Genomic DNA, 17,974 nt, shown 5'->3' on the forward strand with positions numbered 1-17,974 from the left:
AATGAAGATTTTTTTTTAATTATTTTTTTACAAAATTGTCATATTATCAGGTTATTTCTCACACACAACATATGCATACAACAAATTACACCCCAAAATGCATTCTGCTACTCTTCCCGAGTACGGTGATACCACATGTGTGAGACTTTTACACAGCCTGGCCACATACAGAGCACCAACATTGATGTAGCACCTTCAGACGTTCTACGAGCAAAAATTACGCATCTCATTTCTCAACCACCTATTACATTTTTGAAGGCCCTGGAGTACCAGGACAATGGAATTTCCCATAAAATGACCCCATTTTGGAAAGCAAACACCCCAACGTATAATCTGTGAGGCATAATGAGTCTTTTGAATGGTTAATTTTTTTCCAGAAGTTTTTGGAATATGTGGAAAAAAATTAAAACGCATTTTTTTTTTTTACACAAAATTGTCAATTTATGAGATTTCTAACACATAGCATGTATATAGCAAAAATTACAACCCAAAACACATTCTGCTACTCCTCCCGAGTATGGCGATACCACATGTGTAGGACTTTTACACAGCCTGGTCACATAGAGAGGCCGAACATTGAAGTAGTACGTTCAGGCGTTCTAGGAGCATAAATGACACATCTCATTTCATTCTACCCATCACACTTTTGAAGGTCCTGGGCCACCAGGACAGTGAAATTACCCACAAAATGACCCCATTTTGGAAAGCAAACATCACAACGTATATTCTATGAGACATGGGCTGCAAATAGGTACTCTGATGGGCTGGAGATAGGTACTCGGGTACTCTGATGGCCTGGTGACAGGTACTCGAGTACTCTGATGGCCTGGTGACAGGTACTCGGGGTACTCTGATGGCCTGGTGACAGGTACTCGGGGTACTCTGATGGCCTGGTGACAGGTACTCGGGGTACTCTGATGGCCTGGTGACAGGTACTCGGGGTACTCTGATGGCCTGGTGACAGGTACTTGGGGGACTCTGATGGCCTGGTGACAGGTACTCGGGGGACTCTGATGGCCTGGTGACAGGTACTCTGTTGGCTTGGTGACTGGTATTTGGGTACTCTGAAGGGCAGTGACAGGTACTCATATGGACTGTGACAGGTACTTGGGTACTGAGATGAACTGTGACAGGTACTCAGATGAACTGTGACAGGTACTCGGGTACTGAGATGAACTGTGACAGGTACTCAGATGAACTGTGACAGGTACTCAGATGAACTGTGACAGGTACTCGGGTACTGAGATGAACTGTGACAGGTACTCAGATGAACTGTGACAGGTACTCAGATGAACTGTGACAGGTACTCAGATGAACTGTGACAGGTACTCGGGTACTGAGATGAACTGTGACAGGTACTCAGATGAACTGTGACAGGTACTCAGATGAACTGTGACAGGTACTCGGGTACTGAGATGAACTGTGACAGGTACTCGGGTACTGAGATGAACTGTGACAGGTACTCGGGTACTGAGATGAACTGTGACAGGTACTGAGATGAACTGTGACAGGTACTCAGATGAACTGTGACAGGTACTCGGGTACTGAGATGAACTGTGACAGGTACTCGGGTACTGAGATGAACTGTGACAGGTACTTGGGTACTGAGATGAACTGTGACAGGTACTCGGGTACTGAGATGAACTGTGACAGGTACTCGGGTACTGAGATGAACTGTGACAGGTACTCGGGTACTCTGATGGGCTGTGACAGGTACTCGGGTACTTTGATGGGCTGTGACAGGTACTCGGGTACTGAGATGAACTGTGACAGGTACTCGGGTACTCTGATGGGCTGTGACAGGTACTCGGGTACTTTGATGGGCTGTGACAGGTACTCGGGTACTCTGATGGGCCGGGACAGGTACTCGGGTACTCTGATGGGCTGGTGACAGGTACTCGGGTACTCTGATGGACTGTGACAGGTACTCTGATGGACTGTAAATGACGGGTACTATGAGGGGTGGTGACAGGTCCTCTTTTTATTGGGGGGGGGCAGGCAGGCAGGCAATCAATGTGATTGGTGTACACTAGGCGGTAACGAGATGTTACCGGAATCTCCTCCTCACACACGATCGGTGTGTGAGGGGGAGAACAACCTGGTAACATCACGTTACCGCGGTTTGTTTACCCACGTGATTGGCTGTGATCCTTTCACAGCCGATCACTAAAATGTAAACAGCCGGCCAATGGCTGTTTACCAGTGTCGGTGACGAGCAGTGTTCCTGGGGAACACGCCGCCACCGACGTGCACGCGCAGCGCACTCGCGATCGCGCGCATGCGCCGTGCACAGCCGGGGTGTGACCATGTGTGATCGGCTGTGACTTCATCACGGCCGATCACGTGGTAAACACACATAACCAATGGCTGTTCACCCCGTTCGGTGGCGAGCGGTGTCTCCATGACACGCCGCCACCGAAGAAACAGGGATGCGCGCGCACGATCGCGCGCATTCCCTGTTTAAATGGGAGGCCGTCAATAGGTGAGCCGCCTGGCCGTCATTTGACGGTCGGCGGTCAGCATCTAGTTAAATAAACATATTAACTCAATCTAATTTATTTGTCCATTATCATTTAAAGAAGGAGCGTGCAACCTTTTGAGCTTCCTGGGCCACCCTGGAAGAAGCAATGCAATGCATACTAGCACATTATGCCTTTACTTTGCAGGGAAAAAGGAAGGAAAGAAAATCGTGGGCTTACTTCCTCTTTAAAACCCACTAGTTTTTATTTAAGCCAAAAAATGCTGATAACAGCCTATGTGTGCATGGACACATAGGATAACATGCTAGGGGGTTTACTGGCTGCAGACAAAAACATCATCTGTAAAAACGTCCAGTGTGCATGAGGCCTAAGGCTCCATGCACACTGGAGCTCATAAACTGCAGTTTATTGGAGTTTGGGCGTTTTTTTTTTTAAAAGCCCATAAACTCCACTCTATGTTAGCCTATGTGTCCATGCACACATGGACGTTTTTCAGCTTTAATGAGCAGTGGAGTTTATGGGCTTTTTTCTGAACGCCAGAAATTCGCATTCAGAGTGCCGTTTTTCACCACCAAAAAACGACAAATGCTGATAAACGCTCATAAACGCTTATAAACGCGCGTTAATTAGTGTTCGGCATTCTATTTTTTCAATGCATTGTGGGAGTTTGGAATGCACTGTGGGATTTTTGAGTATCCTCTGTGTATTTTTATTGAAAACGCCCATAAACGCTAACGCTAATAAACGCTCATAAACGCTAGTACAAAACGTACAAGTACAAGTTTTTCAACCAGCGTTTTCTGCCAGCAATCTGGCGTCCAGAAAAAGCTTTTTTGAGCTTCAGTGTGCATGGAGCCTAAGTATAGCCGATAAACAGAAAAAGTCAGACAGATCACAAACTAACATCCACTGATATAGATAATGTACCTATCTGAGAAATAAAACTTCATTTTTGGAAAGAAAATGATAAAAGTAAAAGCGGGCAACATAAAACTAGTGTGATATTTGACACTGTTTTGCATAATCTAACACATCAATATCTTCCATGGATGGAGTAACAACTCTCAATGAATTCTCCAGGTGTTCATCAGATATTTTGGTTCTAATTTTGCCCTTCCTGAGCTTTATTCTTGAAAATAGTTGCTCAAAAATATAGGTACTGCCAAAAACTGATGACATGAATAAAAAGGTGCGATTGTGAAGAGTGGCAGATTTTTCTTTGGGAAGATAAAAATGATAAAAGGCCAGTAAACAGACACCTGTCAAATTTTTCTTTGGCTGCATGTGTGTGCTAAGTGTAAATGCATTTGTAACGGTTCCCGCGTGGGGGCCGCTTGATGATGCTTGTCCCCAGTAGTGATGGACGAACTTCCGACGGGACGTTTCGCGAAAGCGAAATGCGAACGGACCCAAACGTTCGCGAAACCGAACGTTCGCCGCGGGCCCCATTGACTTCAATGGGAGGCGAACTTTGCAAACCTTCATGTCGAATTTGCGGCCACGTGGTAATTATTAGGGGGTAAAACGTAGTCCCACCATCTGGACAATGACATAATACATGTATGAGGTGAATTTGGGATCGATAACTACAAGCATTTTTATTTTATTTGGGAAATTGTTCTAACAATTCAGGACTATGGAGCTAATGAAGGCAATGGAGGAGAGGGAAGGTCAGGGACCAGGGTAGGCAAAGAAGAGGGTGCAGGAGATGATCACCAGCAGCGTGACATACCGGAATGACACATGCACCGTGATAGAGGCATCTGACAGCAGCACCGTAATACAGAGCACTGACAGCAGCACCGTGACATACAGCGCTGACAGCAGCACCGTGACATACAGCGCTGACAGCAGCACCGTGACATACAGCGCTGACAGCAGCACCGTGACATACAGCGCTGACAGCAGCACCGTGACATACAGCGCTGACAGCAGCACCGTGACATACAGCGCTGACAGCAGCACCGTGACATACAGCGCTGACAGCAGCACCGTGACATACAGCGCTGACAGCAGCACCGTGACATACAGCACTGACAGCAGCACCGTAAGCAGCCCCAGGAGGAAGTCAGCACAGCACAGGGATGGTGTGATCCCCTCATAATAAGAACCCCCAGGAGGAAGTCAGCACAGCACAGGGATAGTGTGATCCCTTCATAATAAGAACCCCCAGGAGGAAGTCAGCACAGCACAGGGATATCATAAGCAGCCCCAGTAGAAATATGACACCGCTCAACCTCTTCAAAGAGGAGGGTAGGGGCATATAGTACGGTGTGCTTTTTTGGGTCAAGGAAGTGAGCCAAATGAATTAAGAAGGTCTGTGTGCTTGATTAAAAAAATAGTTTATAGACATATACATGGTCTACTGGTCACATGTGTTGAATTCCTCCGAGATCCATGCCTCATTCATTTTTAGAAATGTGAGGTAGTTAACACTGTGGTGAGCTAGGCGAGTACGCTTATCGGTCACAATCCCCCCTGCTGCGCTGAACGTCCTTTCGGACAGGACACTGGATGAGGGGCAAGCCAACAGTTCGATTGCAAATTGGGCAAGCTCTGGCCAGAGGTCAAGCCTGCCCACCCAGTAGTCTAGGGGTTCATCACTCCTCAGAGCGTCCACATCGGCCGTTAACCCAATGTAGTCGGACACCTGACGGTCTAGGCGTTCCCTGATGCTGGATCCGGATGACACCTGTCGATGGGTCGGCTGAAAGAATGACCTCATATCCGAAGTCACCAACACATCTTCAAACCGGCCTCTTCTTGCAGGCGCTGTTGGATTGGTACCCGCAAATCCTTCTCTGGGAGTGGGAATTGCTCCTCTGCCAGCGCACGCAAAAGCAGAATGCAGCATTTCTCGAAGCAAGGCCTGGAAGTGCTGCATTCTGACAGCCCTCTGCGACGGCGGTAACATTTCCGCCATTTTGTGTTTGTACCGGGGGTCTAAGTACGTTGCCACCCAGTACTGGTCCTTGACCCTCATGCTTTTTATACGGGGGTCCCTATTAAAACACTGGAGCATGAAGGCCCCCATTTGCACTAAAGTGGAAGCGGTGTGGTGGCCTGGCTCCTGCTCATCATCCAGGATAATGTCGTCCTCTTCATTCTCCTCTCCCCATCCTCGCACAACAGGGATCCCAGAAAGGTTTAAAGCATGCTCTTCTTGCTCCTGCTCATCCGCCCCGGCACCATCCTCCTCTGACTCCTCATCAGACTCCTGTTGTTGACTTGTCTCAGATAGAGTAGCCCCCCCTGGGAATTCATCCAGCATTGCGACTTCCTCATCTTCCCGCTCCTGCTCCTCCACAGCCTGATCAATGACACGATGCAATGCACGCTCCAGAAAGAAGGCATAAGGTACCATGTCACTGATGGCGCCATGGCTGCGACTGACCAGTTTGGTGATCTCCTCAAATGGCCGCAGAAGTCTGCATGTGTCGCGCATGAGCAGCCACTGGCGCGGTGAAAAAAAACCCAGCTCCCCAGAACCGTTTCTTTCGCAGAGTTCATACAGGTAGACGTTAACTGCACGTTTCTGCTGGAGCAGCCTATCAAGCATATAGAAGGTTGAGTTCCATCGCGTCGGGCAATCGCAAATAAGACGTCTGACCGGCAGATGGTGTCGCCGCTGAATGTCAGCAAGGCGAGCCATGGCCGTGTAAGATCTTCTGAAATGGGCCGAGATTTTCCTTGCCTGCCGCAAGATGTCCTGGACCCCAGGGTATTTGACAAGGAATCGCTGCACGACCAAGTTTAAGACGTGTGCCATGCACGGCACGTGCGTGATTTTGCCCTGTTTCAATGCGCTAAGCAGATTGGCACCGTTGTCACACACCACTTTACCAACTGTCAAATTGAGCGGTGTTAGCCACTCATCTGCCTGTGAACGCAAAGCTGAAAGGAGTGCCGGGCCAGTGTGGCTCTTTGCTTCCAGGCACAACAGACGCAGCACGGCATGGCAACGTCTCACCTGGCATGTGGAATAGGTTCTGGGGAGCTTGGGCGGTGCAGTGGAAGAGACGCTAGCAGCGGAAAAGGAGGAGGCAGCTGAGGAGGAGAGGGAGGAGGATGGAGTAGGAGGAGGAGAAGAAGAGTCAGGCCTGCATGCAATCCGTGGCGGTAAAACCAAATCTACACGGGTGCCACGGGTTACATGCTTGACGGCCGTCAGAAGGTTCACCCAGTGGGCAGTAAAACTGATATACCTTCCCTGCCCGTGTTTGCTAGACCACGTGTCTGTGGTCAGATGTATCTTGGCACCGACACTGTGTGCCAGAGATACATTCACTTGCCGCTGAACATGGCCATATAGCTCTGGGATGCCCTTCTCTGAGAAATACTTCCTTCCTGGGACCTTCCATTGTGGTGTTCCAATGGCCACAAATTTGCGAAAGGCCTCCGAGTCCACCAGTTTATATGGCAGTAGTTGGCGGGCTATGAGTTCTGACAAGCCAGCCGCCAACCGTTGGGCAAGAGGGTTATCCGGCATCATCATTTTTTTACGCTCAAACATTAGGCCCACGGAAGCCTGCCTTTTTGCAGAAAAATGTGAGCTTGGCGTGATGGAAGGTGGAGTGGAGGACAATTGTGAGGAGAGAGGAGAGAGGAGAAGGAGAAGTAGAAGACGAGGCTGGACGGTGAGAGCCTGCAGTGTGGCTTTGTGTGTTCCGTTGCTCCCACTGGGCTCGGTGATGGCTGCTCATGTGCCTTCTTAAGGCGGTCGTCCCTAGGTGAGTATTGGGCTTACCGCGACTAACGCGTTGACTGCAAAGATTGCAGATGGCAACGCTATTGTCAGCAGCGGACACGTTAAAAAAAGCCCACACTGCGGAGCCATGTGCCGGTGTCCTGGGAGCGCCAGATGTGACCGTACATGGTCGATGACTCGCTCCTGATACATTTGCAGTCTGCTTTGTCCCTGCTGTGCAATGTAAGTCATTGCTGCTTCTCCTCCCTATCTGCTGGTCCATATCTCCCTCTGAACTCCCCTCCTCTTCCTCTCTTGTGGGCACCCACGTGACATCACTAGACACGTCATCATCAACGTCACCTTCCCCACCGCTATAAGTAGAGATCTCGGAGTAGGCAGCAACACCGGGGACCAACCTCCTCCTTGGGCTGATCTGGGTACTGGCGTCAGACTGCTGAGTAGCGCTTGTTGCTACCTCCTCTTCCTGATCCAATACCAAGAGTGGCTGCGCATCAGAAATGTCCTCTTGATATGGATCGGAAAATAATTCCAGTGACTCAAGCGGAAGGTATGTGGTGGTGGTGGTGGTGGTCGTGTTGTTGGTGGTAGTGTCTTTGGGGGTGCACATAGCAGAGAGTGAAGAAGAGGGTGCAGATCGAGAGGATGAGGAGGGTGCAGAAGAGTAAGGCTGAGCGAGCCACTCAACCAAGTCTGGTGCATCCTTTAAAGTAATTGAACGCACCTTCTGCAACTTCCCACTTTGGCTCAAGCCTGTTGCTCCTGCCCTACCCCTACCACCCCTGCGGAAGGGCCTGCCTCTTCCTCTGCCTGTCATTTTTTAAATGACCCTGTGACAAAACTCTTAGTCCCTATACCGCTGAAGGACTGCTGCAGTATAGGTGAGCGGTCAGCAGTGGTGCACGTCAACCCTATCTATTGTGGACCTATAGCGGTCCTTACAGAACAGCAGACTGTACCGCACTCAAGCCTATGTACCGTAGCACCCTATACCAAGTTACCAGTCCTTATAAGAACTTTTGTGGACCAAGCAGGTTGTGTATTAGTGTTTAGCAGACTGTACGTCAGTCCCTATACCGCTGAAGGACTGCTGCAGTATAGGGCAGCGGTCAGCAGTGGTGCACGTCAACCCTATCTATTGTGGACCGATAGCGGTCCTTACAGAACAGCAGACTGTACCGCACTCAAGCCTATGTACCGTAGCACCCTATACCAAGTTACCAGTCCTTATAAGAACTTTTGTGGACCAAGCAGGTTGTGTATTAGTGTTTAGCAGACTGTACGTCAGTCCCTATACCGCTGAAGGACTGCTGCAGTATAGGGCAGCGGTCAGCAGTGGTGCACGTCAACCCTATCTATTGTGGACCGATAGCGGTCCTTACAGAACAGCAGACTGTACCGCACTCAAGCCTATGTACCGTAGCACCCTATACCAAGTTACCAGTCCTTATAAGAACTTTTGTGGAACAAGCAGGTTGTGTGTTAGTGATTAGCAGACTGTACGTCAGTCCCTATACCGCTGAAGGACTGCTGCAGTATAGGTGAGCGGTCAGCAGTGGTGCACGTCAACCCTATCTATTGTGGACCGATAGCGGTCCTTACAGAACAGCAGACTGTACCGCACTCAAGCCTATGTACCGTAGCACCCTATACCAAGTTACCAGTCCTTATAAGAACTTTTGTGGAACAAGCAGGTTGTGTGTTAGTGATTAGCAGACTGTACGTCAGTCCCTATACCGCTGAAGGACTGCTGCAGTATAGGTGAGCGGTCAGCAGTGGTGCACGTCAACCCTATCTATTGTGGACCTATAGCGGTCCTTACAGAACAGCAGACTGTACCGCACTCAAGCCTATGTACCGTAGCACCCTATACCAAGTTACCAGTCCTTATAAGAACTTTTGTGGACCAAGCAGGTTGTGTATTAGTGTTTAGCAGACTGTACGTCAGTCCCTATACCGCTGAAGGACTGCTGCAGTATAGGGCAGCGGTCAGCAGTGGTGCACGTCAACCCTATCTATTGTGGACCGATAGCGGTCCTTACAGAACAGCAGACTGTACCGCACTCAAGCCTATGTACCGTAGCACCCTATACCAAGTTACCAGTCCTTATAAGAACTTTTGTGGACCAAGCAGGTTGTGTATTAGTGTTTAGCAGACTGTACGTCAGTCCCTATACCGCTGAAGGACTGCTGCAGTATAGGGCAGCGGTCAGCAGTGGTGCACGTCAACCCTATCTATTGTGGACCGATAGCGGTCCTTACAGAACAGCAGACTGTACCGCACTCAAGCCTATGTACCGTAGCACCCTATACCAAGTTACCAGTCCTTATAAGAACTTTTGTGGAACAAGCAGGTTGTGTGTTAGTGATTAGCAGACTGTACGTCAGTCCCTATACCGCTGAAGGACTGCTGCAGTATAGGTGAGCGGTCAGCAGTGGTGCACGTCAACCCTATCTATTGTGGACCGATAGCGGTCCTTACAGAACAGCAGACTGTACCGCACTCAAGCCTATGTACCGTAGCACCCTATACCAAGTTACCAGTCCTTATAAGAACTTTTGTGGACCAAGCAGGTTGTGTATTAGTGTTTAGCAGACTGTACGTCAGTCCCTATACCGCTGAAGGACTGCTGCAGTATAGGGCAGCGGTCAGCAGTGGTGCACGTCAACCCTATCTATTGTGGACCGATAGCGGTCCTTACAGAACAGCAGACTGTACCGCACTCAAGCCTATGTACCGTAGCACCCTATACCAAGTTACCAGTCCTTATAAGAACTTTTGTGGAACAAGCAGGTTGTGTGTTAGTGATTAGCAGACTGTACGTCAGTCCCTATACCGCTGAAGGACTGCTGCAGTATAGGTGAGCGGTCAGCAGTGGTGCACGTCAACCCTATCTATTGTGGACCTATAGCGGTCCTTACAGAACAGCAGACTGTACCGCACTCAAGCCTATGTACCGTAGCACCCTATACCAAGTTACCAGTCCTTATAAGAACTTTTGTGGACCAAGCAGGTTGTGTATTAGTGTTTAGCAGACTGTACGTCAGTCCCTATACCGCTGAAGGACTGCTGCAGTATAGGGCAGCGGTCAGCAGTGGTGCACGTCAACCCTATCTATTGTGGACCGATAGCGGTCCTTACAGAACAGCAGACTGTACCGCACTCAAGCCTATGTACCGTAGCACCCTATACCAAGTTACCAGTCCTTATAAGAACTTTTGTGGAACAAGCAGGTTGTGTGTTAGTGATTAGCAGACTGTACGTCAGTCCCTATACCGCTGAAGGACTGCTGCAGTATAGGGCAGCGGTCAGCAGTGGTGCACGTCAACCCTATCTATTGTGGACCGATAGCGGTCCTTACAGAACAGCAGACTGTACCGCACTCAAGCCTATGTACCGTAGCACCCTATACCAAGTTACCAGTCCTTATAAGAACTTTTGTGGAACAAGTGAGTTGTGAATGTTTAGCAGACTGCAGCAGAAGGGCAGCAGTCAAGTATAATATCCTTTCTATATTTGGAAGAAAGAATATTATACATGTACAAGCCTATTACTGTACCACTGATACCAGTCCTGAAAAGAACCTTTGTGGAACTAATAATAACAGCAAGTCTTTAAAATTACCCTCACTGCCTGACAACACTGCTTCCTTCCTGTCCCTATACAAATTGGCAAAAAAAGAGAACGATTAGTGGTTACTGGAACAGCTCTTTTGTGGACCTTGATAGTAACAGCTAATGATGATGATGATGATGATGATGATGAAAGACTAATCTGGCTGTCCCTGTAGCATACACCGTCCTTTCCCTTTCTCTAAACTAACAAAAGACACTCAGGCTGCTGCAAGAATCAGCAGCACAGCAAACCTATCAACACCTAACACCTATACCAGTCCTGAAAAGAACTTTTGTGTACCAAATAGCTAGTGGTTTATCTCTCCCTACTCCACACAGGAACCTGTCCCTATCGTAACAGAAGAAAGAATGTAAAATGGCCACCGGATCGGGTGTATTTATAGGTTAGGGGGAATGTCCAAGTGTCCATGTGCTGTCATGTCTCAATTGGCTGTCCTGTATCACATGATAAACGTGTCACCAAAGGTTAAAGTTCTTGTATACATTAAACACGTAAGTCCGCCGCGGCGAACGACGGAAAAAGGCGTTCGAACGTGCGGACCGCGAATGTCGGAAATTCGCCGCGAAACGACCGCCGGGCGAAACGTTCGTCCATCACTAGTCCCCAGTTATTGCCCTGATGTTACGAGCCTCACGACCCCTCTGATACTCTAGGTTCAAATATATTCCAGCAATAGGAGATAACAAAGCAGAAGCCACAATTCTTTAGTAACACTTCTGTAATATATGTATGTATGTGTGTGTGTGTGTGTGTGTGTATATATATATATATGAAAGATTTTTTAACTTAATTTTTGGTGGTGCTTTAGTCATAAACGGTACCAAAAAGTAGTTCAAATTTAAACAATTTTTATTTATACATCATTTAAAAGGTAACACACATATAAAAGAGAGGGGAAGGTAGGCAGATTGTCATTATATCACATTACAGATAGTATAATAAAAATAAGTGATAATGAGATGTGTATTATCCCGACATGTTTAATTATCAAAAAATTTAACAAAATTATTCTTTACGAAAGGCAACTCCACTTTATACTGCAAGTGCACTTGAAAGTACAGTCACTCTAAATCTGAGGGGAAGATCTGAAATGAGTGGAAGCTCTGCTGATTTTATCATCCAAACATGTGCAAGCTAAAATGCTGTTTTTTTTCCTTGCATGTCCCCCTCGGATCTACAGCGACTTTACTCCCAAGTGCAAAGTGGATTTTCCTTTAGTAAATAACCCCCATAGTGTGGATATATATATATATACTGATTGTGCAACATTCTTGGACTTCGTAGATTAGTGAAGTTCTCTCTTTTTTCTTAGTTTTATTGTATGCCTTTTTAAGGCAAGCATGACCCTCGTAATCTAGAGTACAGTTCATGGGCTGCTTTAATAAAATCTTCCTCGTTACTGCAGTTTCTCAGAATACAGAGATACTGACTGTATGGTGTACTTTTTAGCAGGGGTACTGGATGGGAAGTATTTGCATGCAATATGGTGTTACCCGTAGAGAGTTTTCTGTAAAGGGATGAAGCAAGGAATCCATTCTGATTCAAAAAGATTTCCACACCTAAAAGTCTAATTATAGATAAATTACAGGTCATCGTAAATTTCAGATTGTATTCATTATCACCAATGATGTCGATGAACATATGTAATTCCTCTCTGGTACCTGACCAGTCTATAAATACAATCAATTCATACTTACTGTACTGAAATTCATTTTAACATGTCTTGTTTTCATGTTTGGGCCCTCCCACTACTTTTGGGCTGTGATGACATTTCCAATCTTTTGAAACATATGATCTCTTGCCATTGATATATTGATGATACTTTACTCTTCTGGTCTGCAATAGACCACCTTTCACATCAATGTGGATGTCTGTCACGGGTCTTCTGTCCTGCAGATGCTGCCAGATTCTGGTCCACGGTGGATGAGTGTGGAGGGGGGAATGGTCCACAATCATCCTGTCAGTCCAGCCCTTTTATATATATAAAATTATATGTGTAATGCTATAATTATCATAACTGCTGTATAGTGGCCCAACCTCTTCGAACAAGGTATTCTGATATAACACAGAATAAATAACATAACATATACATATGCTTTATATTATTGTTCATTATGGTCACTTGGGAGTGGAGGGAGTAGCCACACTATTCTACCAGATGGCAGTGATACATGAGTGAAGGCCCCTGGAATCCTTAAGTCCTCTCTGCAGGGTTTAGCCATGTGGTCCTTTTTTTTATACATCTGCAGAGAGCACCTGGTGTGCAACCTCTGCCTACCAGTCAGTTTGGTACCACATGCATGAGGAGACACAAGACTGTTTACCACAAAGTTCAATGGAAGTAGTACATGAATGATACTGGATGGCAGCTAAAGGCCTTCAATTCTCCTCCTTCTTGCATTTCACGTTTCACCTCTTCCACCACTCCATAGGAATCTGTGTGCATCTGCTAATGCAACTGCAGCTTTAGACAATAGGGATGGAAGTCTGGCAAGGGGTTGAGAAGTGTATAGCTTATGGAACATCAAATACATATATATATATATAATATATTATGGGCTATAACTTAAGAAAATGTAAAAACAGAACAGATTGTCCTTTACTGGTACTGGTAAAGTCCACTCAATCACAACTTCATAATATGGAATATCTTTTATTACAAAAATTGTTAAAAAAATGTTTACACATTCTAAATAAAATCGAAGTTGTATGCCTCTGATTAATTTGATCAATTGAATGATTAGTCAAGAGGTTGACGCGTTTCACATCTGTAAATTCCTCAGGACCTTAGTTCCTTGACTATAGACAGAGATCCTGTTCAAAAAAAGGGAACATAACTATTATTTGCATTTAATTAGATGAGAGTGCAACATATCCACTTTAATAAGCCATCCAAGTATATGGAGGTACACATGCATAGAGGACCACTTACATAAAGAAAAGAGCCCTCAAGGAAATGTTGTGCCAAGTGTCATCAGGGAGCAACCCAATAGCTAATGTCTTCAGACAAAATTATACATATATATATATATATAGAGGGATGCACTGATACCAATTTTTTGACACAGAATATCATGTAGTCGACATCATGTAGTCGCCGATATCGATACCTTAATTGGTCATGTGACCATTTTTTTTAAAAAATTATGAAAAATTACACATTTTCACCATAATATGAGGAATTGAAACGCAGTCAAAAGGCATTATGAAAGAAAACATGTTTATTTTCTGGTCACAAAGCTGTTAAAGCACAAATTGCACAGAACAAGTTATATAAACAATAATGTCAAAATGTCATCTATGACATGTACATTGCAAGTTCACAATTTAGGCATGAGGAGAAGCAAGAACAGTACAGTACCTCAGTCAACTCACAACACTAGACATAAAATTTCAAAAACCAAAAATAAAAACACGTGTTTGTTTCCAGTTAAACTTCTAACATATGTGTAAGAGAAACACATTTCACAGACAGAACATTCCAGGATGGCAAGGAAGGATGTGTGTTAGGTTGGGATGTAGGCTGCAGTAAGGCCTCATGCACAGCTCAAAGCAGCTGCTTCTCCAGGTGTTTTAGCGCTTTGACATTTTTTTTTCTCTACCTGTTACCTCCTCCCCTCCATGTTAGCCTATGTCAGTGATGGCGAACCTTAGCACTCCAGATGTTTTGGAACTACATTTCCCATGATGCTCCACTACACTGCAGAGTGGATGAGCATCATGGAAAATGTAGTTCCAAAACATCTGGAGTGCCAAGGTTCGCCATCACTGACCTATGTGTTCATTCATGGCCATTGGCCAAGGAACACTATGCGGTTTCAGAAGTTTAGTGTCAGGGCAGCTTACAGGCAGCAGGCAGAAAAAAAATCCAAAGAAATTGGAAATGGAAATCTTTGTATTTTTTTTCTGCCTGTAAACTTTCCTGCCACTAAACTCGTGAAACTAGTGTGCAATGGGCTGACATGGAGGGGAGGCATTAACAGGCAGGTAAAAAGCTCAAACTTCTTGAGGAGCAGATGCTTTTAGCTACATTGTATGCATTGTATTATTATGCATTGTATGTATTGTGTTATTGTATATATGTATTGTATTATGCCTTGAAAATGAAAAGCTGAAATGTCACACAGAACATAAAATATCATCATTGTTGATGATGCCATGTATAAAACAAATATCACAAGTTCACGTCATCACATCAACCAACCCAAGTGCAATACAGTTAGTTACATAATGTTAGGCCTGAGGAGGAGCAACTGAACAGCACCTCAAAACTAACATTATTTTGTAAACCTTTTTTAAATAAAATAAAAAAGTGCTAGCTTCTAGTTCAACTTCTTATTAAACTCCTGAAAACACATTTTTCACAGACCAAAATTAGGTTCCTTCCAGGATGGCAAGGCCAAGAACTTAGCAGCAGTAAGGCCACATGCACAATAAAGCTCAAAGTAGCTGCTCCTACAGACGTGTCAGCTCCCTGTTTTTGAGCCTTTCGTTTGCCTGTAGTGTTAACTCTATGCCGTTCCATATAAGCCTAGGCTATGTGTCCCCCATGCATTGCACGTTGAATCACCTATAGTGTGCAAAGTGCACACCATAGGTAATTCACTTTTACACTTAAGGAAAAAGTTTATAGCATAGAGTTAAAAAGGTAAAAAAAAGTTTTAAAGGCCAACATGGAGGGGAGTTAACAGGGAGAGGAAACACAAAAAAAAACGCTCAAATGCCAGGTGGAGCAGTTGCTTTGAGCTGAAGCATGCAACTGTGCATGATGCCTTACAGTTGGACAGTTACAGGCGGTAGATTACTTTTCCAATTCAAACACAAGTGGCAATTTTTTTTTAAGAAACAGAAGAATCTCTGCTTGGTCAGTTAGAAGTCGGTTTCTGGTGTCAGTCAGAATGTGTGACGCTGCACTGAACAATCTCTCACTTTCCACACTACTGCAAGGAGCTGAAAGATATGTTTGTGTCATTTGGGCTAATCACAGTTTATTGACTGCCCAATACTCAAGAGGTTTTTCCAAACGAGGCACAGCGACCTCTCCAAGATATGCTTCTAGTTGTATGGTAGCAGCTGTGGGAGCACTGTTCTCAAATGTTGATGAATAAGCAATTTCTTGAAAAACACTGTCCACGAGGGTGCATGCGTGGAGTCTAATGGTACAGACATGCACTGCTAGAACTCCACACCGTAGGGGAGAAGAATTCCAGTTATACTGCACACCACAGGTAAAAAAGATACCACAGTCTTCAGCAAACCCCCGGGCACCTGAAGTTCCATTTTGGTTCTGGGAAGCGGCCGTGCCAAAATGAAAAACTTTGTCACAAAAGAGCCACAGGCTAAAGCTGCAGCTAAAATGGCGGCACCGACTTTTCCCTCATACACTGCCTCAGTTTATTCCTATAGAAAAAGCTCACACTGACTCTGAGGATGAACAAACTTGTTTACAAAATATTACACAAAACTCCTCTATAGCCCCTGAATTATTAAAACTATTTGAAAAGATGTTAAAGCGCTGAAAAAAACATCTGAACAAATAACTAGCAGTCTCACTAAAGAGATAAGAGAATTGGGTACCGCACTGCAGTACTGGAACTTAAAGTAGATGAAATAGAGAATACCACACAAGAACAAAATGTCAGAAATTGAAAATCTTAAAGAAGAAAATCTATTGCTGCAATCAAAATTGGAAGATTTAGAAAATCTGGGCCAATTTGCGCATAAGGGGAATCCCTGAAACAGTCATTGACTTGAATTCCACTATTACAGCGCTATTCCAAGAGCTTCAACCAGCTATTCCAATTGAAAGAATGTGGATTCTGTCAAATTCCAGAGCCCTTACAGCCAAAAAAATTGATGGACCCCCACGAGATATAATCGTAAAATTCCATTACTATCGTACAAAGGAACACATTTTGACAACCGCAAGACAAAAAAGATTTAAGTTTTCAAGGATACAAATACAAATTGTTTGCTGACTTGTCCCAACTAACCATTACTAAACGGCGAGCAATGAAACCGCTACTAATGGAACTACAGCGCCACAATATTATCTATCAGTGGGGTTTTCCATTCTCCATTCGCTTTACTCACAATGGCTACAAATACACCTGCAGATCTCCTGGAAAGCTTCAACAAACCCTTCTAAACCTACGCTTCATTGAACCTTCTTCCAAATCTGCCTCCACTCGTAGAAGATCAGAATCACCATCACCCACCAACAATTCTACCCACATCACAATGCAAAATGGCATCCACCAATCTCACAAGTGAGGTCGATTTGCCTCTCTTCCACAAGACCAAGAAGACTCTATGGTCTGACGATAATCATCAATAAGGAATTTCTTACTACTCTTTTATCCTTCTTTGTCCTTTATTGAGTCTTTAAAGACTACTCCCTAAACTGAATACAGGCTACGTATCAATGTTGTATTTTCTTTCCTAATAGTTCCCTGATTGGCTACTTTACCTATTATTATATTCCCTAAGACGTCTTGCACTTCTTAACCTATCTCTATATGTTTCGAATTTTACTGATTCACATAACCTCAAATTATCAATATATATTCACGAATATTTTTGGCCTCATTACAGACAAGGTGTTTAATGTTAATTCATTTTAGTTCATCATTTATAGTACTAGTAGTAGTACTGTACAGCAATCACCGGCCTCGGGACACATAAGTAAGCAAGCAACAGTTAAATAGAGAAGAGCACTCACCGGCCGCCATGAGGGGACATGGTGTAAGGACGATGCTCGCCATGTGGGGCAGCCATGTAGCAGACGCAGCAGCAGCAAAACATATGTCAGGAGGGAAACAGCACTCATCACCATGTGGAGAGGCTGCAACCTTATCCGGGTTCCCGAGCTCCGCCCAAGCTGACATCAATTCCGGTATCAGTTTCTGGTATCAGTGGATTTTCACGAGTCTCTGACGAAACGCGTACAGCGTCACTGCACACACTACGTCACTTCCGGCTTGTCTTACCCGTTGAGGCGCAGCTGGAACGCACGCCGCTCGCCCGCGGGGTTTTTGCTAGCCGGATACTTTGCCTAACCAGTGCTAAGGTTCGCTGGATATTGTTTTTTTTTTCACATCTTCAAATTGACCTTTACTGGTTTCGTTTTTAATTTTATTTTTATTTCTT

General features: G+C 45.3%; 1 protein-coding gene across 1 annotated transcript in view; it reads left to right on the forward strand.

Annotated features, from left to right (window-relative positions):
• The window catches only part of LOC143995991 (carboxypeptidase inhibitor SmCI-like), a 220,418-nt gene that overhangs the window by 64,754 nt on the left and 137,690 nt on the right, over window positions 1-17,974 (forward strand). The window lies entirely within an intron of this gene.

This window comes from Lithobates pipiens, unplaced genomic scaffold, assembly GCF_037356315.1.
Source record: "Lithobates pipiens isolate NorthernLeopardFrog02 unplaced genomic scaffold, aLitPip1_a1.2 Scaffold_19, whole genome shotgun sequence".
NCBI classification, from domain to species: domain Eukaryota; kingdom Metazoa; phylum Chordata; class Amphibia; order Anura; family Ranidae; genus Lithobates; species Lithobates pipiens.